Raw genomic sequence first — 25177 nt, 5'->3', positions numbered from 1 at the left:
TCGGTCCGGCGACGAGTCCTAAAAGTAGATGAAGAAAACCCAATTAAACAAATGAGACAAAAATATGATACTTGCTCATTCATTTATTGAGCAAAATGATCCAATATTTCACATCTGTGAGTGGCAAAAGTAGGTGAACCTTTGCTTTCAGTATCTGGAGTGACGCCCCTTGTGAAGCAACCTGTCAACACAACTCATAAGGCCATTTTCCACCAGCGGAACTACCCGAACCTTTTAGGGGGCCGGCAGCTTTGCTGGTGTTTCCACTAGAGGAACTACCCCTGACCGGAACTCTTACTGGGACTTTTAAGGGAGCGTCTCTAGTCCCTGCTCTGGGGTCGGTACTTCTGAGCGGCCCTGAAAACCTGCTGGGAGGGGCTCGACGCCGATTGGTTGAACGTCGGAAGCAACCAGCCTTCTACTTCGGTGTTCAACAAGCGCAATTGTATAAGCCAGCAACCAAGCTGTGTGGTAGCAAACTTAATTTCGATCAAGCGAAATGGAGAAATCAGCCGAGAAACGGACAGACGAGGAGGTGCAGGCTTTGTTGGCTGACTACGCCACCGACGAGGTTCAGCGGGGGCTCGAGTCCTCCAGGAGAAACGAGACGATTTACCTCGACATTTCCCGCCACCTGGATGGGATAATTACGTCGCGGTGAAAGCTGTCGCAAAATGTTGACGTCAACTCATGATCCCGGCGGTTCCTACGTCGCTATGGAAACACGGCTCTCGACAGGGCGACTACGGGGTAGTTCCACTTGTAATTCGCGCCAGCCTGTGAGTTCGTGTAGTTGTTCCTATGGAAAATCGCTAATAGCTATAGCTAACACTTTTCCTCAAACGAATCATCGAAGAACAAACATCGCCGTAAACTTTGAAAACCACTCTTCTTCCTCTTGATAAGCTTTGATGCTCGTCTCATCTGGGACCTATGACTGGTACGCTACAATCGGCTCTTTCGGCTTCCGATTAGTCTAGAGCGTTCACTCACCGTAGACTTTAGACCGATCAGGAGCCGTAGCTGTGTACAGCCGAGGTAGACTTTACACTCCTCTAGAACGCCTCGAGTTCAATTGAGCTTTCGCAAAGTACGTCCCCAGAACGGTGCTTGTCCAATCCGACCTTAGCAACGGTCCGTCAAGCTTTCAAACACACAACAAAATGCTGAAACGGTGTGCCTATGGGGTCTGCAGATCGGATACTAGATATGTGAAAAGTTTGGAGGGGGTGTCATTTTCTTTCCCTTCCCGAAACCCAGAACGCAAGAAGCGCAATGTCGTCAATAGATGTCACAGTATAGCAGACCCCATGGCCAGCTTAATCCATCCAAAATCAACAAAAATACCTGTCTGCTCCAAGCTAAGCTTGCTACTAGCTGTTATTGATAGCTAATGTATTACTACTGTTACTTTTAACCACACAATGCGCTGATTTCTTCCTTCATGTTTTGGTGTTTTCCGGCTACTTCCTGGATAGTTCTGAAAGGCTTGACGGTCATAGCAACGGTAACTGACTTTGCGAAAGGTCAATTCCCCAAATGTTATAGACTCTGGACTGCATCATTTCCGGTAGTGGGGGACTGCGTTCGCGCTCTCCCCCGTTTACATGTTAAAAGAAACAAACCTTGATTTCTGTGAGGACAAAGCAGTCGCTTTACTTGATGCCGTGGCACCGTCATACAGATAGATGTGTGTCAGAATCAGTTCCTCTGTGCGATGGCTGGGGTTCATACTTACCTGGCAGGGGAGACACCATGATCAAGAACGTGGTTCACCCACGACGAGGCTTGACCATTGCACTCCGGTTGTGCTGACCTGTGCGAATTCCCCAAACGTGGGAATCTCGACTGCATAATTTCTGGTAGTGGGGGACTGCGTTCGCGCTCTCTCCTGATTAAATGTCAAAAGAAAAACAATATGGTTCCCGTTAAGGCAGGAAAACACAAACTTTACGACATTCGGCGTGTTAATAATCTTGCGTCCCTTAATTCATCATCGGGGTTTCGTTCCTCTTTGTCTCCCCAATTATATGGGACCAATTACCCCACTCTTCCGATCCCTCCCGGTTTCTGCTCCATCCCCTCTGCCATTGCGGGGAGGGCTGCAGACTACCACATGCCTCCTCCGACGCATGTGGAGTCGCCAGCCGCTTCGTTCCCCTGACAGTGAGGCGTTTCGCCAGGGCGACGTAGCGCGTGGCAGGATCACGCTATTCCTCCAGTTCTCCCTCTCCCCCGAACAGGCGCCCCGACCGATCAGAGGAGGCGCTACTGCAGCCACCTCGACACATACTCACATCCGGCTTCACACCCGCACACACGGCCAATTGTGGCTTTAGCGACACCAATCAAGGCGGGGGTAACACGGGGATTCGGTCCGGCGACGAGTCCTAAAAGTAGATGAAGAAAACCCAATTAAACAAATGAGACAAAAATATGATACTTGCTCATTCATTTATTGAGCAAAATGATCCAATATTTCACATCTGTGAGTGGCAAAAGTAGGTGAACCTTTGCTTTCAGTATCTGGAGTGACGCCCCTTGTGAAGCAACCTGTCAACACAACTCATAAGGCCATTTTCCACCAGCGGAACTACCCGAACCTTTTAGGGGGCCGGCAGCTTTGCTGGTGTTTCCACTAGAGGAACTACCCCTGACCGGAACTCTTACTGGGACTTTTAAGGGAGCGTCTCTAGTCCCTGCTCTGGGGTCGGTACTTCTGAGCGGCCCTGAAAACCTGCTGGGAGGGGCTCGACGCCGATTGGTTGAACGTCGGAAGCAACCAGCCTTCTACTTCGGTGTTCAACAAGCGCAATTGTATAAGCCAGCAACCAAGCTGTGTGGTAGCAAACTTAATTTCGATCAAGCGAAATGGAGAAATCAGCCGAGAAACGGACAGACGAGGAGGTGCAGGCTTTGTTGGCTGACTACGCCACCGACGAGGTTCAGCGGGGGCTCGAGTCCTCCAGGAGAAACGAGACGATTTACCTCGACATTTCCCGCCACCTGGATGGGATAATTACGTCGCGGTGAAAGCTGTCGCAAAATGTTGACGTCAACTCATGATCCCGGCGGTTCCTACGTCGCTATGGAAACACGACTCTCGACAGGGCGACTACGGGGTAGTTCCACTTGTAATTCGCGCCAGCCTGTGAGTTCGTGTAGTTGTTCCTATGGAAAATCGCTAATAGCTATAGCTAACACCTTTCCTTCAAACGAATCATCGAAGAACAAACATCGCCGTAAACTTTGAAAACCACTCTTCTTCCTCTTGATAAGCTTTGATGCTCGTCTCATATGGGACCTATGACTGGTACGCTCCAATCGGCTCTTTCGGCTTCCGATTAGTCTAGAGCGTTCACTCACCGTAGACTTTTGACCGATCAGGAGCCGTAACTGTGTACAGTCGAGGTAGACTTTACACTCCTCTAGAACGCCTCGAGTTCAATTGAGCTTTCGCAAAGTACCTCCCCAGAACGGTGCTTGTCCAATCCGACCTTAGCAACGGTCCGTCAAGCTTTCAAACGCACAACAAAATACTGAAACGGTGTGCCTATGGGATCTGCAGATCGGATACTAGATATGTGAAAAGTTTGGAGCGGGTGTCATTTTCTTTCCCTTCCCGAAACCCAGAACGCAAGAAGCGCAATGTCGTCAATAGATGTCACAGTATAGCAGACCCCATGGCCAGCTTAATCCATCCAAAATCAACAAAAATACCTGTCTGCTCCAAGCTAAGCTTGCTACTAGCTATTATTGATAGCTAATGTATTACTACTGCTACTTTTAACCACACAATGCGCTGATTTCTTCCTTCATGTTTTGGTGTTTTCCGGCTACTTCCTGGATAGTTCTGAAAGGCTTGACGGTCATAGCAACGGTAACTGACTTTGCGAAAGGTCAATTCCCCAAATGTTATAGACTCTGGACTGCATCATTTCCGGTAGTGGGGGACTGCGTTCGCGCTCTCCCCCGTTTACATGTTAAAAGAAACAAACCTTGATTTCTGTGAGGACAAAGCAGTCGCTTTACTTGATGCCGTGGCACCGTCATACAGATAGATGTGTGTCAGAATCAGCTCGTCTGTGCGATGACTGGGGTTCATACTTACCTGGCAGGGGAGACACCATGATCAAGAAGGTGGTTCACCCACGGCGAGGCTTGACCATTGCACTCCGGTTGTGCTGACCTGTGCGAATTCCCCAAACGTGGGAATCTCGACTGCATAATTTCTGGTAGTGGGGGACTGCGTTCGCGCTCTCCCCTGATTAAATGTCAAAAGAAAAACAATATGGTTCCCGTTAAGGCAGGAAAACACAAACTTTACGACATTCGGCGTGTTAATAATCTTGCGTCCCTTAATTCATCATCGGGGTTTCGTTCCTCTTTGTCTCCCCAATTATATGGAACCAATTACCCCACTCTTCCGATCCCTCCCGGTTTCTGCTCCATCCCCTCTGCCATTGCGGGGAGGGCTGCAGACTACCACATGCCTCCTCCGACGCATGTGGAGTCGCCAGCCGCTTCGTTCCCCTGACAGTGAGGCGTTTCGCCAGGGCGACGTAGCGCGTGGCGGGATCACGCTATTCCTCCAGTTCTCCCTCTCCCCCGAACAGGCGCCCCGACCGATCAGAGGAGGCGCTACTGCAGCCACCTCGACACATACTCACATCCGGCTTCACACCCGCACACACGGCCAATTGTGGCTTTAGCGACACCAATCAAGGCGGGGGTAACACGGGGATTCGGTCCGGCGACGAGTCCTAAAAGTAGATGAAGAAAACCCAATTAAACAAATGAGACAAAAATATGATACTTGCTCATTCATTTATTGAGCAAAATGATCCAATATTTCACATCTGTGAGTGGCAAAAGTAGGTGAACCTTTGCTTTCAGTATCTGGAGTGACGCCCCTTGTGAAGCAACCTGTCAACACAACTCATAAGGCCATTTTCCACCAGCGGAACTACCCGAACCTTTTAGGGGGCCGGCAGCTTTGCTGGTGTTTCCACTAGAGGAACTACCCCTGACCGGAACTCTTACTGGGACTTTTAAGGGAGCGTCTCTAGTCCCTGCTCTGGGGTCGGTACTTCTGAGCGGCCCTGAAAACCTGCTGGGAGGGGCTCGACGCCGATTGGTTGAACGTCGGAAGCAACCAGCCTTCTACTTCGATGTTCAACAAGCGCAATTGTATAAGCCAGCAACCAAGCTGTGTGGTAGCAAACTTAATTTCGATCAAGCGAAATGGAGAAATCAGCCGAGAAACGGACAGACGAGGAGGTGCAGGCTTTGTTGGCTGACTACGCCACCGACGAGGTTCAGCGGGGGCTCGAGTCCTCCAGGAGAAACGACACGATTTACCTCGACATTTCCCGCCACCTGGATGGGATAATTACGTCGCGGTGAAAGCTGTCGCAAAATGTTGACGTCAACTCATGATCCCGGCGGTTCCTACGTCGCTATGGAAACACGACTCTCGACAGGGCGACTACGGGGTAGTTCCACTTGTAATTCGCGCCAGCCTGTGAGTTCGTGTAGTTGTTCCTATGGAAAATCGCTAATAGCTATAGCTAACACCTTTCCTTCAAACGAATCATCGAAGAACAAACATCGCCGTAAACTTTGAAAACCACTCTTCTTCCTCTTGATAAGCTTTGATGCTCGTCTCATATGGGACCTATGACTGGTACGCTCCAATCGGCTCTTTCGGCTTCCGATTAGTCTAGAGCGTTCACTCACCGTAGACTTTTGACCGATCAGGAGCCGTAACTGTGTACAGTCGAGGTAGACTTTACACTCCTCTAGAACGCCTCGAGTTCAATTGAGCTTTCAAAAAGTACCTCCCCAGAACGGTGCTTGTCCAATCCGACCTTAGCAACGGTCCGTCAAGCTTTCAAACGCACAACAAAATACTGAAACGGTGTGCCTATGGGATCTGCAGATCGGATACTAGATATGTGAAAAGTTTGGAGGGGGTGTCATTTTCTTTCCCTTCCCGAAACCCAGAACGCAAGAAGCGCAATGTCGTCAATAGATGTCACAGTATAGCAGACCCCATGGCCAGCTTAATCCATCCAAAATCAACAAAAATACCTGTCTGCTCCAAGCTAAGCTTGCTACTAGCTATTATTGATAGCTAATGTATTACTACTGCTACTTTTAACCACACAATGCGCTGATTTCTTCCTTCATGTTTTGGTGTTTTCCGGCTACTTCCTGGATAGTTCTGAAAGGCTTGACGGTCATAGCAACGGTAACTGACTTTGCGAAAGGTCAATTCCCCAAATGTTATAGACTCTGGACTGCATCATTTCCGGTAGTGGGGGACTGCGTTCGCGCTCTCCCCCGTTTACATGTTAAAAGAAAAAAACCTTGATTTCTGTGAGGACAAAGCAGTCGCTTTACTTGATGCCGTGGCACCGTCATACAGATAGATGTGTGTCAGAATCAGCTCCTCTGTGCGATGGCTGGGGTTCATACTTACCTGGCAGGGGAGACACCATGATCAAGAAGGTGGTTCACCCACGGCGAGGCTTGACCATTGCACTCCGGTTGTGCTGACCTGTGCGAATTCCCCAAACGTGGGAATCTCGACTGCATAATTTCTGGTAGTGGGGGACTGCGTTCGCGCTCTCCCCTGATTAAATGTCAAAAGAAAAACAATATGGTTCCCGTTAAGGCAGGAAAACACAAACTTTACGACATTCGGCGTGTTAATAATCTTGCGTCCCTTAATTCATCATCGGGGTTTCGTTCCTCTTTGTCTCCCCAATTATATGGAACCAATTACCCCACTCTTCCGATCCCTCCCGGTTTCTGCTCCATCCCCTCTGCCATTGCGGGGAGGGCTGCAGACTACCACATGCCTCCTCCGACGCATGTGGAGTCGCCAGCCGCTTCGTTCCCCTGACAGTGAGGCGTTTCGCCAGGGCGACGTAGCGCGTGGCGGGATCACGCTATTCCTCCAGTTCTCCCTCTCCCCCGAACAGGCGCCCCGACCGATCAGAGGAGGCGCTACTGCAGCCACCTCGACACATACTCACATCCGGCTTCACACCCGCACACACGGCCAATTGTGGCTTTAGCGACACCAATCAACGCGGGGGTAACACGGGGATTCGGTCCGGCGACGAGTCCTAAAAGTAGATGAAGAAAACCCAATTAAACAAATGAGACAAAAATATGATACTTGCTCATTCATTTATTGAGCAAAATGATCCAATATTTCACATCTGTGAGTGGCAAAAGTAGGTGAACCTTTGCTTTCAGTATCTGGAGTGACGCCCCTTGTGAAGCAACCTGTCAACACAACTCATAAGGCCATTTTCCACCAGCGGAACTACCCGAACCTTTTAGGGGGCCGGCAGCTTTGCTGGTGTTTCCACTAGAGGAACTACCCCTGACCGGAACTCTTACTGGGACTTTTAAGGGAGCGTCTCTAGTCCCTGCTCTGGGGTCGGTACTTCTGAGCGGCCCTGAAAACCTGCTGGGAGGGGCTCGACGCCGATTGGTTGAACGTCGGAAGCAACCAGCCTTCTACTTCGGTGTTCAACAAGCGCAATTGTATAAGCCAGCAACCAAGCTGTGTGGTAGCAAACTTAATTTCGATCAAGCGAAATGGAGAAATCAGCCGAGAAACGGACAGACGAGGAGGTGCAGGCTTTGTTGGCTGACTACGCCACCGACGAGGTTCAGCGGGGGCTCGAGTCCTCCAGGAGAAACGAGACGATTTACCTCGACATTTCCCGCCACCTGGATGGGATAATTACGTCGCGGTGAAAGCTGTCGCAAAATGTTGACGTCAACTCATGATCCCGGCGGTTCCTACGTCGCTATGGAAACACGACTCTCGACAGGGCGACTACGGGGTAGTTCCACTTGTAATTCGCGCCAGCCTGTGAGTTCGTGTAGTTGTTCCTATGGAAAATCGCTAATAGCTATAGCTAACACCTTTCCTTCAAACGAATCATCGAAGAACAAACATCGCCGTAAACTTTGAAAACCACTCTTCTTCCTCTTGATAAGCTTTGATGCTCGTCTCATATGCGACCTATGACTGGTACGCTCCAATCGGCTCTTTCGGCTTCCGATTAGTCTAGAGCGTTCACTCACCGTAGACTTTTGACCGATCAGGAGCCGTAACTGTGTACAGTCGAGGTAGACTTTACACTCCTCTAGAACGCCTCGAGTTCAATTGAGCTTTCGCAAAGTACCTCCCCAGAAGGGTGCTTGTCCAATCCGACCTTAGCAACGGTCCGTCAAGCTTTCAAACGCACAACAAAATACTGAAACGGTGTGCCTATGGGATCTGCAGATCGGATACTAGATATGTGAAAAGTTTGGAGGGGGTGTCATTTTCTTTCCCTTCCCGAAACCCAGAACGCAAGAAGCGCAATGTCGTCAATAGATGTCACAGTATAGCAGACCCCATGGCCAGCTTAATCCATCCAAAATCAACAAAAATACCTGTCTGCTCCAAGCTAAGCTTGCTACTAGCTATTATTGATAGCTAATGTATTACTACTGCTACTTTTAACCACACAATGCGCTGATTTCTTCCTTCATGTTTTGGTGTTTTCCGGCTACTTCCTGGATAGTTCTGAAAGGCTTGACGGTCATAGCAACGGTAACTGACTTTGCGAAAGGTCAATTCCCCAAATGTTATAGACTCTGGACTGCATCATTTCCGGTAGTGGGGGACTGCGTTCGCGCTCTCCCCCGTTTACATGTTAAAAGAAACAAACCTTGATTTCTGTGAGGACAAAGCAGTCGCTTTACTTGATGCCGTGGCACCGTCATACAGATAGATGTGTGTCAGAATCAGCTCCTCTGTGCGATGGCTGGGGTTCATACTTACCTGGCAGGGGAGACACCATGATCAAGAAGGTGGTTCACCCACGGCGAGGCTTGACCATTGCACTCCGGTTGTGCAGATCTGTGCGAATTCCCCAAACGTGGGAATCTCGACTGCATAATTTCTGGTAGTGGGGGACTGCGTTCGCGCTCTCCCCTGATTAAATGTCAAAAGAAAACAATATGGTTCCCGTTAAGGCAGGAAAACACAAACTTTACGACATTCGGCGTGTTAATAATCTTGCGTCCCTTAATTCATCATCGGGGTTTCGTTCCTCTTTGTTTCCCCAATTATATGGGACCAATTACCCCACTCTTCCGATCCCTCCCGGTTTCTGCTCCATCCCCTCTGCCATTGCGGGGAGGGCTGCAGACTACCACATGCCTCCTCCGACGCATGTGGAGTCGCCAGCCGCTTCGTTCCCCTGACAGTGAGGCGTTTCGCCAGGGCGACGTAGCGCGTGGCGGGATCACGCTATTCCTCCAGTTCTCCCTCTCCCCCGAACAGGCGCCCCGACCGATCAGAGGAGGCGCTACTGCAGCCACCTCGACACATACTCACATCCGGCTTCACACCCGCACACACGGCCAATTGTGGCTTTAGCGACACCAATCAAGGCGGGGGTAACACGGGGATTCGGTCCGGCGACGAGTCCTAAAAGTAGATGAAGAAAACCCAATTAAACAAATGAGACAAAAATATGATACTTGCTCATTCATTTATTGAGCAAAATGATCCAATATTTCACATCTGTGAGTGGCAAAAGTAGGTGAACCTTTGCTTTCAGTATCTGGAGTGACGCCCCTTGTGAAGCAACCTGTCAACACAACTCATAAGGCCATTTTCCACCAGCGGAACTACCCGAACCTTTTAGGGGGCCGGCAGCTTTGCTGGTGTTTCCACTAGAGGAACTACCCCTGACCGGAACTCTTACTGGGACTTTTAAGGGAGCGTCTCTAGTCCCTGCTCTGGGGTCGGTACTTCTGAGCGGCCCTGAAAACCTGCTGGGAGGGGCTCGACGCCGATTGGTTGAACGTCGGAAGCAACCAGCCTTCTACTTCGGTGTTCAACAAGCGCAATTGTATAAGCCAGCAACCAAGCTGTGTGGTAGCAAACTTAATTTCGATCAAGCGAAATGGAGAAATCAGCCGAGAAACGGACAGACGAGGAGGTGCAGGCTTTGTTGGCTGACTACGCCACCGACGAGGTTCAGCGGGGGCTCGAGTCCTCCAGGAGAAACGAGACGATTTACCTCGACATTTCCCGCCACCTGGATGGGATAATTACGTCGCGGTGAAAGCTGTCGCAAAATGTTGACGTCAACTCATGATCCCGGCGGTTCCTACGTCGCTATGGAAACACGACTCTCGACAGGGCGACTACGGGGTAGTTCCACTTGTAATTCGCGCCAGCCTGTGAGTTCGTGTAGTTGTTCCTATGGAAAATCGCTAATAGCTATAGCTAACACTTTTCCTTCAAACGAATCATCGAAGAACAAACATCGCCGTAAACTTTGAAAACCACTCTTCTTCCTCTTGATAAGCTTTGATGCTCGTCTCATCTGGGACCTATGACTGGTACGCTACAATCGGCTCTTTCGGCTTCCGATTAGTCTAGAGCGTTCACTCACCGTAGACTTTAGACCGATCAGGAGCCGTAACTGTGTACAGTCGAGGTAGACTTTACACTCCTCTAGAACGCCTCGAGTTCAATTGAGCTTTCGCAAAGTACCTCCCCAGAACGGTGCTTGTCCAATCCGACCTTAGCAACGGTCCGTCAAGCTTTCAAACACACAACAAAATGCTGAAACGGTGTGCCTATGGGATCTGCAGATCGGATACTAGATATGTGAAAAGTTTGGAGGGGGTGTCATTTTCTTTCCCTTCCCGAAACCCAGAACGCAAGAAGCGCAATGTCGTCAATAGATGTCACAGTATAGCAGACCCCATGGCCAGCTTAATCCATCCAAAATCAACAAAAATACCTGTCTGCTCCAAGCTAAGCTTGCTACTAGCTATTATTGATAGCTAATGTATTACTACTGTTACTTTTAACCACACAATGCGCTGATTTCTTCCTTCATGTTTTGGTGTTTTCCGGCTACTTCCTGGATAGTTCTGAAATGCTTGACGGTCATAGCAACGGTAACTGACTTTGCGAAAGGTCAATTCCCCAAATGTTATAGACTCTGGACTGCATCATTTCCGGTAGTGGGGGACTGCGTTCGCGCTCTCCCCCGTTTACATGTTAAAAGAAACAAACCTTGATTTCTGTGAGGACAAAGCAGTCGCTTTACTTGATGCCGTGGCACCGTCATACAGATAGATGTGTGTCAGAATCAGCTCGTCTGTGCGATGACTGGGGTTCATACTTACCTGGCAGGGGAGACACCATGATCAAGAAGGTGGTTCACCCACGGCGAGGCTTGACCATTGCACTCCGGTTGTGCTGACCTGTGCGAATTCCCCAAACGTGGGAATCTCGACTGCATAATTTCTGTTAGTGGGGGACTGCGTTCGCGCTCTCCCCTGATTAAATGTCAAAAGAAAAACAATATGGTTCCCGTTAAGGCAGGAAAACACAAACTTTACGACATTCGGCGTGTTAATAATCTTGCGTCCCTTAATTCATCATCGGGGTTTCGTTCCTCTTTGTCTCCCCAATTATATGGAACCAATTACCCCACTCTTCCGATCCCTCCCGGTTTCTGCTCCATCCCCTCTGCCATTGCGGGGAGGGCTGCAGACTACCACATGCCTCCTCCGACGCATGTGGAGTCGCCAGCCGCTTCGTTCCCCTGACAGTGAGGCGTTTCGCCAGGGCGACGTAGCGCGTGGCGGGATCACGCTATTCCTCCAGTTCTCCCTCTCCCCCGAACAGGCGCCCCGACCGATCAGAGGAGGCGCTACTGCAGCCACCTCGACACATACTCACATCCGGCTTCACACCCGCACACACGGCCAATTGTGGCTTTAGCGACACCAATCAAGGCGGGGGTAACACGGGGATTCGGTCCGGCGACGAGTCCTAAAAGTAGATGAAGAAAACCCAATTAAACAAATGAGACAAAAATATGATACTTGCTCATTCATTTATTGAGCAAAATGATCCAATATTTCACATCTGTGAGTGGCAAAAGTAGGTGAACCTTTGCTTTCAGTATCTGGAGTGACGCCCCTTGTGAAGCAACCTGTCAACACAACTCATAAGGCCATTTTCCACCAGCGGAACTACCCGAACCTTTTAGGGGGCCGGCAGCTTTGCTGGTGTTTCCACTAGAGGAACTACCCCTGACCGGAACTCTTACTGGGACTTTTAAGGGAGCGTCTCTAGTCCCTGCTCTGGGGTCGGTACTTCTGAGCGGCCCTGAAAACCTGCTGGGAGGGGCTCGACGCCGATTGGTTGAACGTCGGAAGCAACCAGCCTTCTACTTCGATGTTCAACAAGCGCAATTGTATAAGCCAGCAACCAAGCTGTGTGGTAGCAAACTTAATTTCGATCAAGCGAAATGGAGAAATCAGCCGAGAAACGGACAGACGAGGAGGTGCAGGCTTTGTTGGCTGACTACGCCACCGACGAGGTTCAGCGGGGGCTCGAGTCCTCCAGGAGAAACGAGACGATTTACCTCGACATTTCCCGCCACCTGGATGGGATAATTACGTCGCGGTGAAAGCTGTCGCAAAATGTTGACGTCAACTCATGATCCCGGCGGTTCCTACGTCGCTATGGAAACACGACTCTCGACAGGGCGACTACGGGGTAGTTCCACTTGTAATTCGCGCCAGCCTGTGAGTTCGTGTAGTTGTTCCTATGGAAAATCGCTAATAGCTGTAGCTAACACCTTTCCTTCAAACGAATCATCGAAGAACAAACATCGCCGTAAACTTTGAAAACCACTCTTCTTCCTCTTGATAAGCTTTGATGCTCGTCTCATATGGGACCTATGACTGGTACGCTCCAATCGGCTCTTTCGGCTTCCGATTAGTCTAGAGCGTTCACTCACCGTAGACTTTTGACCGATCAGGAGCCGTAACTGTGTACAGTCGAGGTAGACTTTACACTCCTCTAGAACGCCTCGAGTTCAATTGAGCTTTCGCAAAGTACCTCCCCAGAACGGTGCTTGTCCAATCCGACCTTAGCAACGGTCCGTCAAGCTTTCAAACGCACAACAAAATACTGAAACGGTGTGCCGATGGGATCTGCAGATCGGATACTAGATATGTGAAAAGTTTGGAGGGGATTTTCTTTCCCTTCCCGAAACCCAGAACGCAAGAAGCGCAATGTCGTCAATAGATGTCACAGTATAGCAGACCCCATGGCCAGCTTAATCCATCCAAAATCAACAAAAATACCTGTCTGCTCCAAGCTAAGCTTGCTACTAGCTATTATTGATAGCTAATGTATTACTACTGCTACTTTTAACCACACAATGCGTTGATTTCTTCCTTCATGTTTTGGTGTTTTCCGGCTACTTCCTGGATAGTTCTGAAAGGCTTGACGGTCATAGCAACGGTAACTGACTTTGCGAAAGGTCAATTCCCCAAATGTTATAGACTCTGGACTGCATCATTTCCGGTAGTGGGGGACTGCGTTCGCGCTCTCCCCCGTTTACATGTTAAAAGAAACAAACCTTGATTTCTGTGAGGACAAAGCAGTCGCTTTACTTGATGCCGTGGCACCGTCATACAGATAGATGTGTGTCAGAATCAGGTCCTCTGTGCGATGGCTGGGGTTCATACTTACCTGGCAGGGGAGACACCATGATCAAGAAGGTGGTTCACCCACGGCGAGGCTTGACCATTGCACTCCGGTTGTGCTGACCTGTGCGAATTCCCCAAACGTGGGAATCTCGACTGCATAATTTCTGGTAGTGGGGGACTGCGTTCGCGCTCTCCCCTGATTAAATGTCAAAAGAAAAACAATATGGTTCCCGTTAAGGCAGGAAAACACAAACTTTACGACATTCGGCGTGTTAATAATCTTGCGTCCCTTAATTCATCATCGGGGTTTCGTTCCTCTTTGTCTCCCCAATTATATGGAACCAATTACCCCACTCTTCCGATCCCTCCCGGTTTCTGCTCCATCCCCTCTGCCATTGCGGGGAGGGCTGCAGACTACCACATGCCTCCTCCGACGCATGTGGAGTCGCCAGCCGCTTCGTTCCCCTGACAGTGAGGCGTTTCGCCAGGGCGACGTAGCGCGTGGCGGGATCACGCTATTCCTCCAGTTCTCCCTCTCCCCCGAACAGGCGCCCCGACCGATCAGAGGAGGCGCTACTGCAGCCACCTCGACACATACTCACATCCGGCTTCACACCCGCACACACGGCCAATTGTGGCTTTAGCGACACCAATCAAGGCGGGGGTAACACGGGGATTCGGTCCGGCGACGAGTCCTAAAAGTAGATGAAGAAAACCCAATTAAACAAATGAGACAAAAATATGATACTTGCTCATTCATTTATTGAGCAAAATGATCCAATATTTCACATCTGTGAGTGGCAAAAGTAGGTGAACCTTTGCTTTCAGTATCTGGAGTGACGCCCCTTGTGAAGCAACCTGTCAACACAACTCATAAGGCCATTTTCCACCAGCGGAACTACCCGAACCTTTTAGGGGGCCGGCAGCTTTGCTGGTGTTTCCACTAGAGGAACTACCCCTGACCGGAACTCTTACTGGGACTTTTAAGGGAGCGTCTCTAGTCCCTGCTCTGGGGTCGGTACTTCTGAGCGGCCCTGAAAACCTGCTGGGAGGGGCTCGACGCCGATTGGTTGAACGTCGGAAGCAACCAGCCTTCTACTTCGGTGTTCAACAAGCGCAATTGTATAAGCCAGCAACCAAGCTGTGTGGTAGCAAACTTAATTTCGATCAAGCGAAATGGAGAAATCAGCCGAGAAACGGACAGACGAGGAGGTGCAGGCTTTGTTGGCTGACTACGCCACCGACGAGGTTCAGCGGGGGCTCGAGTCCTCCAGGAGAAACGAGACGATTTACCTCGACATTTCCCGCCACCTGGATGGGATAATTACGTCGCGGTGAAAGCTGTCGCAAAATGTTGACGTCAACTCATGATCCCGGCGGTTCCTACGTCGCTATGGAAACACGACTCTCGACAGGGCGACTACGGGGTAGTTCCACTTGTAATTCGCGCCAGCCTGTGAGTTCGTGTAGTTGTTCCTATGGAAAATCGCTAATAGCTATAGCTAACACCTTTCCTTCAAACGAATCATCGAAGAACAAACATCGCCGTAAACTTTGAAAACCACTCTTCTTCCTCTTGATAAGCTTTGATGCTCGTCTCATATGCGACCTATGACTGGTACGCTCCAATCGGCTCTTTCGGCTTCCGATTAGTCTAGAGCGTTCACTCACCGTAGACTTTTGACCGATCAGGAGCCGTAACTGTGTACAGTCGAGGTAGACTTTACACTCCTCTAGAACGCCTCGAGTTCAATTGAGCTTTCGCAAAGTACCTCCCCAGAACGGTGCTTGTCCAATCCGACCTTAGCAACGGTCCGTCAAGCTTTCAAACGCACAACAAAATACTGAAACGGTGTGCCTATGGGATCTGCAGATCGGATACTAGATATGTGAAAAGTTTGGAGGGGGTGTCATTTTCTTTCCCTTCCCGAAACCCAGAACGCAAGAAGCGCAATGTCGTCAATAGATGTCACAGTATAGCAGACCCCATGGCCAGCTTAATCCATCCAAAATCAACAAAAATACCTGTCTGCTCCAAGCTAAGCTTGCTACTAGCTATTATTGATAGCTAATGTATTACTACTGCTACTTTTAACCACACAATGCGCTGATTTCTTCCTTCATGTTTTGGTGTTTTCCGGCTACTTCCTGGATAGTTCTGAAAGGCTTGACGGTCATAGCAACGGTAACTGACTTTGCGAAAGGTCAATTCCCCAAATGTTATAGACTCTGGACTGCATCATTTCCGGTAGTGGGGGACTGCGTTCGCGCTCTCCCCCGTTTACATGTTAAAAGAAACAAACCTTGATTTCTGTGAGGACAAAGCAGTCGCTTTACTTGATGCCGTGGCACCGTCATACAGATAGATGTGTGTCAGAATCAGCTCCTCTGTGCGATGGCTGGGGTTCATACTTACCTGGCAGGGGAGACACCATGATCAAGAAGGTGGTTCACCCACGGCGAGGCTTGACCATTGCACTCCGGTTGTGCAGATCTGTGCGAATTCCCCAAACGTGGGAATCTCGACTGCATAATTTCTGGTAGTGGGGGACTGCGTTCGCGCTCTCCCCTGATTAAATGTCAAAAGAAAACAATATGGTTCCCGTTAAGGCAGGAAAACACAAACTTTACGACATTCGGCGTGTTAATAATCTTGCGTCCCTTAATTCATCATCGGGGTTTCGTTCCTCTTTGTTTCCCCAATTATATGGGACCAATTACCCCACTCTTCCGATCCCTCCCGGTTTCTGCTCCATCCCCTCTGCCATTGCGGGGAGGGCTGCAGACTACCACATGCCTCCTCCGACGCATGTGGAGTCGCCAGCCGCTTCGTTCCCCTGACAGTGAGGCGTTTCGCCAGGGCGACGTAGCGCGTGGCGGGATCACGCTATTCCTCCAGTTCTCCCTCTCCCCCGAACAGGCGCCCCGACCGATCAGAGGAGGCGCTACTGCAGCCACCTCGACACATACTCACATCCGGCTTCACACCCGCACACACGGCCAATTGTGGCTTTAGCGACACCAATCAAGGCGGGGGTAACACGGGGATTCGGTCCGGCGACGAGTCCTAAAAGTAGATGAAGAAAACCCAATTAAACAAATGAGACAAAAATATGATACTTGCTCATTCATTTATTGAGCAAAATGATCCAATATTTCACATCTGTGAGTGGCAAAAGTAGGTGAACCTTTGCTTTCAGTATCTGGAGTGACGCCCCTTGTGAAGCAACCTGTCAACACAACTCATAAGGCCATTTTCCACCAGCGGAACTACCCGAACCTTTTAGGGGGCCGGCAGCTTTGCTGGTGTTTCCACTAGAGGAACTACCCCTGACCGGAACTCTTACTGGGACTTTTAAGGGAGCGTCTCTAGTCCCTGCTCTGGGGTCGGTACTTCTGAGCGGCCCTGAAAACCTGCTGGGAGGGGCTCGACGCCGATTGGTTGAACGTCGGAAGCAACCAGCCTTCTACTTCGGTGTTCAACAAGCGCAATTGTATAAGCCAGCAACCAAGCTGTGTGGTAGCAAACTTAATTTCGATCAAGCGAAATGGAGAAATCAGCCGAGAAACGGACAGACGAGGAGGTGCAGGCTTTGTTGGCTGACTACGCCACCGACGAGGTTCAGCGGGGGCTCGAGTCCTCCAGGAGAAACGAGACGATTTACCTCGACATTTCCCGCCACCTGGATGGGATAATTACGTCGCGGTGAAAGCTGTCGCAAAATGTTGACGTCAACTCATGATCCCGGCGGTTCCTACGTCGCTATGGAAACACGACTCTCGACAGGGCGACTACGGGGTAGTTCCACTTGTAATTCGCGCCAGCCTGTGAGTTCGTGTAGTTGTTCCTATGGAAAATCGCTAATAGCTATAGCTAACACTTTTCCTTCAAACGAATCATCGAAGAACAAACATCGCCGTAAACTTTGAAAACCACTCTTCTTCCTCTTGATAAGCTTTGATGCTCGTCTCATCTGGGACCTATGACTGGTACGCTACAATCGGCTCTTTCGGCTTCCGATTAGTCTAGAGCGTTCACTCACCGTAGACTTTAGACCGATCAGGAGCCGTAACTGTGTACAGTCGAGGTAGACTTTACACTCCTCTAGAACGCCTCGAGTTCAATTGAGCTTTCGCAAAGTACCTCCCCAGAACGGTGCTTGTCCAATCCGACCTTAGCAACGGTCCGTCAAGCTTTCAAACACACAACAAAATGCTGAAACGGTGTGCCTATGGGATCTGCAGATCGGATACTAGATATGTGAAAAGTTTGGAGGGGGTGTCATTTTCTTTCCCTTCCCGAAACCCAGAACGCAAGAAGCGCAATGTCGTCAATAGATGTCACAGTATAGCAGACCCCATGGCCAGCTTAATCCATCCAAAATCAACAAAAATACCTGTCTGCTCCAAGCTAAGCTTGCTACTAGCTATTATTGATAGCTAATGTATTACTACTGTTACTTTTAACCACACAATGCGCTGATTTCTTCCTTCATGTTTTGGTGTTTTCCGGCTACTTCCTGGATAGTTCTGAAAGGCTTGACGGTCATAGCAACGGTAACTGACTTTGCGAAAGGTCAATTCCCCAAATGTTATAGACTCTGGACTGCATCATTTCCGGTAGTGGGGGACTGCGTTCGCGCTCTCCCCCGTTTACATGTTAAAAGAAAAAAACCTTGATTTCTGTGAGGACAAAGCAGTCGCTTTACTTGATGCCGTGGCACCGTCATACAGATAGATGTGTGTCAGAATCAGCTCCTCTGTGCGATGGCTGGGGTTCATACTTACCTGGCAGGGGAGACACCATGATCAAGAAGGTGGTTCACCCACGGCGAGGCTTGACCATTGCACTCCGGTTGTGCTGACCTGTGCGAATTCCCCAAACGTGGGAATCTCGACTGCATAATTTCTGGTAGTGGGGGACTGCGTTCGCGCTCTCCCCTGATTAAATGTCAAAAGAAAAACAATATGGTTCCCGTTAAGGCAGGAAAACACAAACTTTACGACATTCGGCGTGTTAATAATCTTGCGTCCCTTAATTCATCATCGGGGTTTCGTTCCTCTTTGTCTCCCCAATTATATGGGACCAATTACCCCACTCTTCCGATCCCTCCCGGTTTCTGCTCCATCCCCTCTGCCATTGCGGGGAGGGCTGCAGACTACCACATGCCTCCTCCGACGCATGTGGAGTCGCCAGCCGCTTCGTTCCCCTGACAGTGAGGCGTTTCGCCAGGGCGACGTAGCGCGTGGCAGGATCACGCTATTCCTCCAGTTCTCCCTCTCCCCCGAACAGGCGCCCCGACCGATCAGAGGAGGCGCTACTGCAGCCACCTCGACACATACTCACATCCGGCTTCACACCCGCACACACGGCCAATTGTGGCTTTAGCGACACCAATCAAGGCGGGGGTAACACGGGGATTCGGTCCGGCGACGAGTCCTAAAAGTAGATGAAGAAAACCCAATTAAACAAATGAGACAAAAATATGATACTTGCTCATTCATTTATTGAGCAAAATGATCCAATATTTCACATCTGTGAGTGGCAAAAGTAGGTGAACCTTTGCTTTCAGTATCTGGAGTGACGCCCCTTGTGAAGCAACCTGTCAACACAACTCATAAGGCCATTTTCCACCAGCGGAACTACCCGAACCTTTTAGGGGGCCGGCAGCTTTGCTGGTGTTTCCACTAGAGGAACTACCCCTGACCGGAACTCTTACTGGGACTTTTAAGGGAGCGTCTCTGGTCCCTGCTCTGGGGTCGGTACTTCTGAGCGGCCCTGAAAACCTGCTGGGAGGGGCTCGACGCCGATTGGTTGAACGTCGGAAGCAACCAGCCTTCTACTTCGGTGTTCAACAAGCGCAATTGTATAAGCCAGCAACCAAGCTGTGTGGTAGCAAACTTAATTTCGATCAAGCGAAATGGAGAAATCAGCCGAGAAACGGACAGACGAGGAGGTGCAGGCTTTGTTGGCTGACTACGCCACCGACGAGGTTCAGCGGGGGCTCGAGTCCTCCAGGAGAAACGAGACGATTTACCTCGACATTTCCCGCCACCTGGATGGGATAATTACGTCGCGGTGAAAGCTGTCGCAAAATGTTGACGTCAACTCATGATCCCGGCGGTTCCTACGTCGCTATGGAAACACGACTCTCGACAGGGCGACTACGGGGTAGTTCCACTTGTAATTCGCGCCAGCCTGTGAGTTCGTGTAGTTGTTCCTATGGAAAATCGCTAATAGCTATAGCTAACACTTTTCCTTCAAACGAATCATCGAAGAACAAACATCGCCGTAAACTTTGAAAACCACTCTTCTTCCTCTTGATAAGCTTTGATGCTCGTCTCATCTGGGACCTATGACTGGTACGCTACAATCGGCTCTTTCGGCTTCCGATTAGTCTAGAGCGTTCACTCACCGTAGACTTTAGACCGATCAGGAGCCGTAACTGTGTACAGTCGAGGTAGACTTTACACTCCTCTAGAACGCCTCGAGTTCAATTGAGCTTTCGCAAAGTACCTCCCCAGAACGGTGCTTGTCCAATCCGACCTTAGCAACGGTCCGTCAAGCTTTCAAACACACAACAAAATGCTGAAACGGTGTGCCTATGGGATCTGCAGATCGGATACTAGATATGTGAAAAGTTTGGAGGGGGTGTCATTTTCTTTCCCTTCCCGAAACCCAGAACGCAAGAAGCGCAATGTCGTCAATAGATGTCACAGTATAGCAGACCCCATGGCCAGCTTAATCCATCCAAAATCAACAAAAATACCTGTCTGCTCCAAGCTAAGCTTGCTACTAGCTATTATTGATAGCTAATGTATTACTACTGTTACTTTTAACCACACAATGCGCTGATTTCTTCCTTCATGTTTTGGTGTTTTCCGGCTACTTCCTGGATAGTTCTGAAAGGCTTGACGGTCATAGCAACGGTAACTGACTTTGCGAAAGGTCAATTCCCCAAATGTTATAGACTCTGGACTGCATCATTTCCGGTAGTGGGGGACTGCGTTCGCGCTCTCCCCCGTTTACATGTTAAAAGAAACAAACCTTGATTTCTGTGAGGACAAAGCAGTCGCTTTACTTGATGCCGTGGCACCGTCATACAGATAGATGTGTGTCAGAATCAGCTCCTCTGTGCGATGGCTGGGGTTCATACTTACCTGGCAGGGGAGACATCATGATCAAGAAGGTGGTTCACCCACGGCGAGGCTTGACCATTGCACTCCGGTTGTGCTGACCTGTGCGAATTCCCCAAACGTGGGAGTCTCGACTGCATAATTTCTGGTAGTGGGGGACTGCGTTCGCGCTCTCCCCTGATTAAATGTCAAAAGAAAAACAATATGGTTCCCGTTAAGGCAGGAAAACACAAACTTTACGACATTCGGCGTGTTAATAATCTTGCGTCCCTTAATTCATCATCGGGATTTCGTTCCTCTTTGTCTCCCCAATTATATGGGACCAATTACCCCACTCTTCCGATCCCTCCCGGTTTCTGCTCCATCCCCTCTGCCATTGCGGGGAGGGCTGCAGACTACCACATGCCTCCTCCGACGCATGTGGAGTCGCCAGCCGCTTCGTTCCCCTGACAGTGAGGCGTTTCGCCAGGGCGACGTAGCGCGTGGCAGGATCACGCTATTCCTCCAGTTCTCCCTCTCCCCCGAACAGGCGCCCCGACCGATCAGAGGAGGCGCTACTGCAGCCACCTCGACACATACTCACATCCGGCTTCACACCCGCACACACGGCCAATTGTGGCTTTAGCGACACCAATCAAGGCGGGGGTAACACGGGGATTCGGTCCGGCGACGAGTCCTAAAAGTAGATGAAGAAAACCCAATTAAACAAATGAGACAAAAATATGATACTTGCTCATTCATTTATTGAGCAAAATGATCCAATATTTCACATCTGTGAGTGGCAAAAGTAGGTGAACCTTTGCTTTCAGTATCTGGAGTGAAGCCCCTTGTGAAGCAACCTGTCAACACAACGCATAAGGCCATTTTCCACCAGCGGAACTACCCGAACCTTTTAGGGGGCCGGCAGCTTTGCTGGTGTTTCCACTAGAGGAACTACCCCTGACCGGAACTCTTACTGGGACTTTTAAGGGAGCGTCTCTAGTCCCTGCTCTGGGGTCGGTACTTCTGAGCGGCCCTGAAAACCTGCTGGGAGGGGCTCGACGCCGATTGGTTGAACGTCGGAAGCAACCAGCCTTCTACTTCGGTGTTCAACAAGCGCAATTGTATAAGCCAGCAACCAAGCTGTGTGGTAGCAAACTTAATTTCGATCAAGCGAAATGGAGAAATCAGCCGAGAAACGGACAGACGAGGAGGTGCAGGCTTTGTTGGCTGACTACGCCACCGACGAGGTTCAGCGGGGGCTCGAGTCCTCCAGGAGAAACGAGACGATTTACCTCGACATTTCCCGCCACCTGGATGGGATAATTACGTCGCGGTGAAAGCTGTCGCAAAATGCTGACGTCAACTCATGATCCCGGCGGTTCCTACGTCGCTATGGAAACACGACTCTCGACAGGGCGACTACGGGGTAGTTCCACTTGTAATTCGCGCCAGCCTGTGAGTTCGTGTAGTTGTTCCTATGGAAAATCGCTAATAGCTATAGCAAACACTTTTCCTTCAAACGAATCATCGAAGAACAAACATCGCCGTAAACTTTGAAAACCACTCTTCTTCCTCTTGATAAGCTTTGATGCTCGTCTCATCTGGGACCTATGACTGGTACGCTACAATCGGCTCTTTCGGCTTCCGATTAGTCTAGAGCGTTCACTCACCGTAGACTTTAGACCGATCAGGAGCCGTAACTGTGTACAGTCGAGGTAGACTTTACACTCCTCTAGAACGCCTCGAGTTCAATTGAGCTTTCGCAAAGTACCTCCCCAGAACGGTGCTTGTCCAATCCGACCTTAGCAACGGTCCGTCAAGCTTTCAAACACACAACAAAATGCTGAAACGGTGTGCCTATGGGATCTGCAGATCGGATACTAGATATGTGAAAAGTTTGGAGGGGGTGTCATTTTCTTTCCCTTCCCGAAACCCAGAACGCAAGAAGCGCAATGTCGTCAATAGATGTCACAGTATAGCAGACCCCATGGCCAGCTTAATCCATCCAAAATCAACAAAATTACCTGTCTGCTCCAAGCTAAGCTTGCTACTAGCTATTATTGATAGCTAATGTATTACTACTGCTACTTTTAACCACACAATGCGCTGATTTCTTCCTTCATGTTTTGGTGTTTTCCGGCTACTTCCTGGATAGTTCTGAAAGGCTTGACGGTCATAGCAACGGTAACTGACTTTGCGAAAGGTCAATTCCCCAAATGTTATAGACTCTGGACTGCATCATTTCCGGTAGTGGGGGACTGCGTTCGCGCTCTCCCCCGTTTACATGTTAAAAGAAACAAACCTTGATTTCTGTGAGGACAAAGCAGTCGCTTTACTTGATGCCGTGGCACCGTCATACAGATAGATGTGTGTCAGAATCAGGTCCTCTGTGCGATGGCTGGGGTTCATACTTACCTGGCAGGGGAGACACCATGATCAAGAAGGTGGTTCACCCACGGCGAGGCTTGACCATTGCACTCCGGTTGTGCTGACCTGTGCGAATTCCCCAAACGTGGGAATCTCGACTGCATAATTTCTGGTAGTGGGGGACTGCGTTCGCGCTCTCCCCTGATTAAATGTCAAAAGAAAAACAATATGGTTCCCGTTAAGGCAGGAAAACACAAACTTTACGACATTCGGCGTGTTAATAATCTTGCGTCCCTTAATTCATCATCGGGGTTTCGTTCCTCTTTGTCTCCCCAATTATATGGAACCAATTACCCCACTCTTCCGATCCCTCCCGGTTTCTGCTCCATCCCCTCTGCCATTGCGGGGAGGGCTGCAGACTACCACATGCCTCCTCCGACGCATGTGGAGTCGCCAGCCGCTTCGTTCCCCTGACAGTGAGGCGTTTCGCCAGGGCGACGTAGCGCGTGGCGGGATCACGCTATTCCTCCAGTTCTCCCTCTCCCCCGAACAGGCGCCCCGACCGATCAGAGGAGGCGCTACTGCAGCCACCTCGACACATACTCACATCCGGCTTCACACCCGCACACACGGCCAATTGTGGCTTTAGCGACACCAATCAAGGCGGGGGTAACACGGGGATTCGGTCCGGCGACGAGTCCTAAAAGTAGATGAAGAAAACCCAATTAAACAAATGAGACAAAAATATGATACTTGCTCATTCATTTATTGAGCAAAATGATCCAATATTTCACATCTGTGAGTGGCAAAAGTAGGTGAACCTTTGCTTTCCGTATCTGGAGTGACGCCCCTTGTGAAGCAACCTGTCAACACAACTCATAAGGCCATTTTCCACCAGCGGAACTACCCGAACCTTTTAGGGGGCCGGCAGCTTTGCTGGTGTTTCCACTAGAGGAACTACCCCTGACCGGAACTCTTACTGGGACTTTTAAGGGAGCGTCTCTAGTCCCTGCTCTGGGGTCGGTACTTCTGAGCGGCCCTGAAAACCTGCTGGGAGGGGCTCGACGCCGATTGGTTGAACGTCGGAAGCAACCAGCCTTCTACTTCGGTGTTCAACAAGCGCAATTGTATAAGCCAGCAACCAAGCTGTGTGGTAGCAAACTTAATTTCGATCAAGCGAAATGGAGAAATCAGCCGAGAAACGGACAGACGAGGAGGTGCAGGCTTTGTTGGCTGACTACGCCACCGACGAGGTTCAGCGGGGGCTCGAGTCCTCCAGGAGAAACGAGACGATTTACCTCGACATTTCCCGCCACCTGGATGGGATAATTACGTCGCGGTGAAAGCTGTCGCAAAATGTTGACGTCAACTCATGATCCCGGCGGTTCCTACGTCGCTATGGAAACACGACTCTCGACAGGGCGACTACGGGGTAGTTCCACTTGTAATTCGCGCCAGCCTGTGAGTTCGTGTAGTTGTTCCTATGGAAAATCGCTAATAGCTATAGCTAACACCTTTCCTTCAAACGAATCATCGAAGAACAAACATCGCCGTAAACTTTGAAAACCACTCTTCTTCCTCTTGATAAGCTTTGATGCTCGTCTCATATGCGACCTATGACTGGTACGCTCCAATCGGCTCTTTCGGCTTCCGATTAGTCTAGAGCGTTCACTCACCGTAGACTTTTGACCGATCAGGAGCCGTAACTGTGTACAGTCGAGGTAGACTTTACACTCCTCTAGAACGCCTCGAGTTCAATTGAGCTTTCGCAAAGTACCTCCCCAGAACGGTGCTTGTCCAATCCGACCTTAGCAACGGTCCGTCAAGCTTTCAAACGCACAACAAAATACTGAAACGGTGTGCCTATGGGATCTGCAGATCGGATACTAGATATGTGAAAAGTTTGGAGGGGGTGTCATTTTCTTTCCCTTCCCGAAACCCAGAACGCAAGAAGCGCAATGTCGTCAATAGATGTCACAGTATAGCAGACCCCATGGCCAGCTTAATCCATCCAAAATCAACAAAAATACCTGTCTGCTCCAAGCTAAGCTTGCTACTAGCTATTATTGATAGCTAATGTATTACTACTGCTACTTTTAACCACACAATGCGCTGATTTCTTCCTTCATGTTTTGGT

The 25177-nt window shown here is 49.8% G+C and overlaps 10 non-coding genes across 10 annotated transcripts; all 10 read left to right on the top strand.

Annotated features, from left to right (window-relative positions):
- Positions 1–1730: 1730 nt before the first annotated feature.
- Positions 1731–1894, top strand: LOC130131166 (U1 spliceosomal RNA). The gene has a single exon (XR_008812329.1). It is a non-coding gene; the product is annotated as a U1 spliceosomal RNA (small nuclear RNA).
- A 2209-nt stretch (positions 1895–4103) lies between these two features.
- On the top strand, positions 4104–4267 carry LOC130131092 (U1 spliceosomal RNA). Its single transcript, XR_008812260.1, has one exon. It is a non-coding gene; the product is annotated as a U1 spliceosomal RNA (small nuclear RNA).
- A 2209-nt stretch (positions 4268–6476) lies between these two features.
- On the top strand, positions 6477–6640 carry LOC130131091 (U1 spliceosomal RNA). Its single transcript, XR_008812259.1, has one exon. It is a non-coding gene; the product is annotated as a U1 spliceosomal RNA (small nuclear RNA).
- A 2209-nt stretch (positions 6641–8849) lies between these two features.
- LOC130131143 (U1 spliceosomal RNA) lies at positions 8850–9013 on the top strand. The gene has a single exon (XR_008812308.1). It is a non-coding gene; the product is annotated as a U1 spliceosomal RNA (small nuclear RNA).
- A 2208-nt stretch (positions 9014–11221) lies between these two features.
- On the top strand, positions 11222–11385 carry LOC130131099 (U1 spliceosomal RNA). The gene has a single exon (XR_008812266.1). It is a non-coding gene; the product is annotated as a U1 spliceosomal RNA (small nuclear RNA).
- A 2204-nt stretch (positions 11386–13589) lies between these two features.
- LOC130131090 (U1 spliceosomal RNA) lies at positions 13590–13753 on the top strand. Its single transcript, XR_008812258.1, has one exon. It is a non-coding gene; the product is annotated as a U1 spliceosomal RNA (small nuclear RNA).
- Positions 13754–15962: 2209 nt separating this feature from the next.
- On the top strand, positions 15963–16126 carry LOC130131142 (U1 spliceosomal RNA). Its single transcript, XR_008812307.1, has one exon. It is a non-coding gene; the product is annotated as a U1 spliceosomal RNA (small nuclear RNA).
- A 2208-nt stretch (positions 16127–18334) lies between these two features.
- Positions 18335–18498, top strand: LOC130131089 (U1 spliceosomal RNA). The gene has a single exon (XR_008812257.1). It is a non-coding gene; the product is annotated as a U1 spliceosomal RNA (small nuclear RNA).
- Positions 18499–20707: 2209 nt separating this feature from the next.
- LOC130131129 (U1 spliceosomal RNA) lies at positions 20708–20871 on the top strand. The gene has a single exon (XR_008812295.1). It is a non-coding gene; the product is annotated as a U1 spliceosomal RNA (small nuclear RNA).
- Positions 20872–23080: 2209 nt separating this feature from the next.
- On the top strand, positions 23081–23244 carry LOC130131088 (U1 spliceosomal RNA). Its single transcript, XR_008812256.1, has one exon. It is a non-coding gene; the product is annotated as a U1 spliceosomal RNA (small nuclear RNA).
- Positions 23245–25177: the final 1933 nt, after the last annotated feature.

Source organism: Lampris incognitus, chromosome 20 (assembly GCF_029633865.1).
Source record: "Lampris incognitus isolate fLamInc1 chromosome 20, fLamInc1.hap2, whole genome shotgun sequence".
Lineage (NCBI taxonomy): Eukaryota > Metazoa > Chordata > Actinopteri > Lampriformes > Lampridae > Lampris > Lampris incognitus.
Note: the sequence above shows the minus strand (reverse complement) of the source record. Positions and strands in the feature narration are given on the sequence as shown.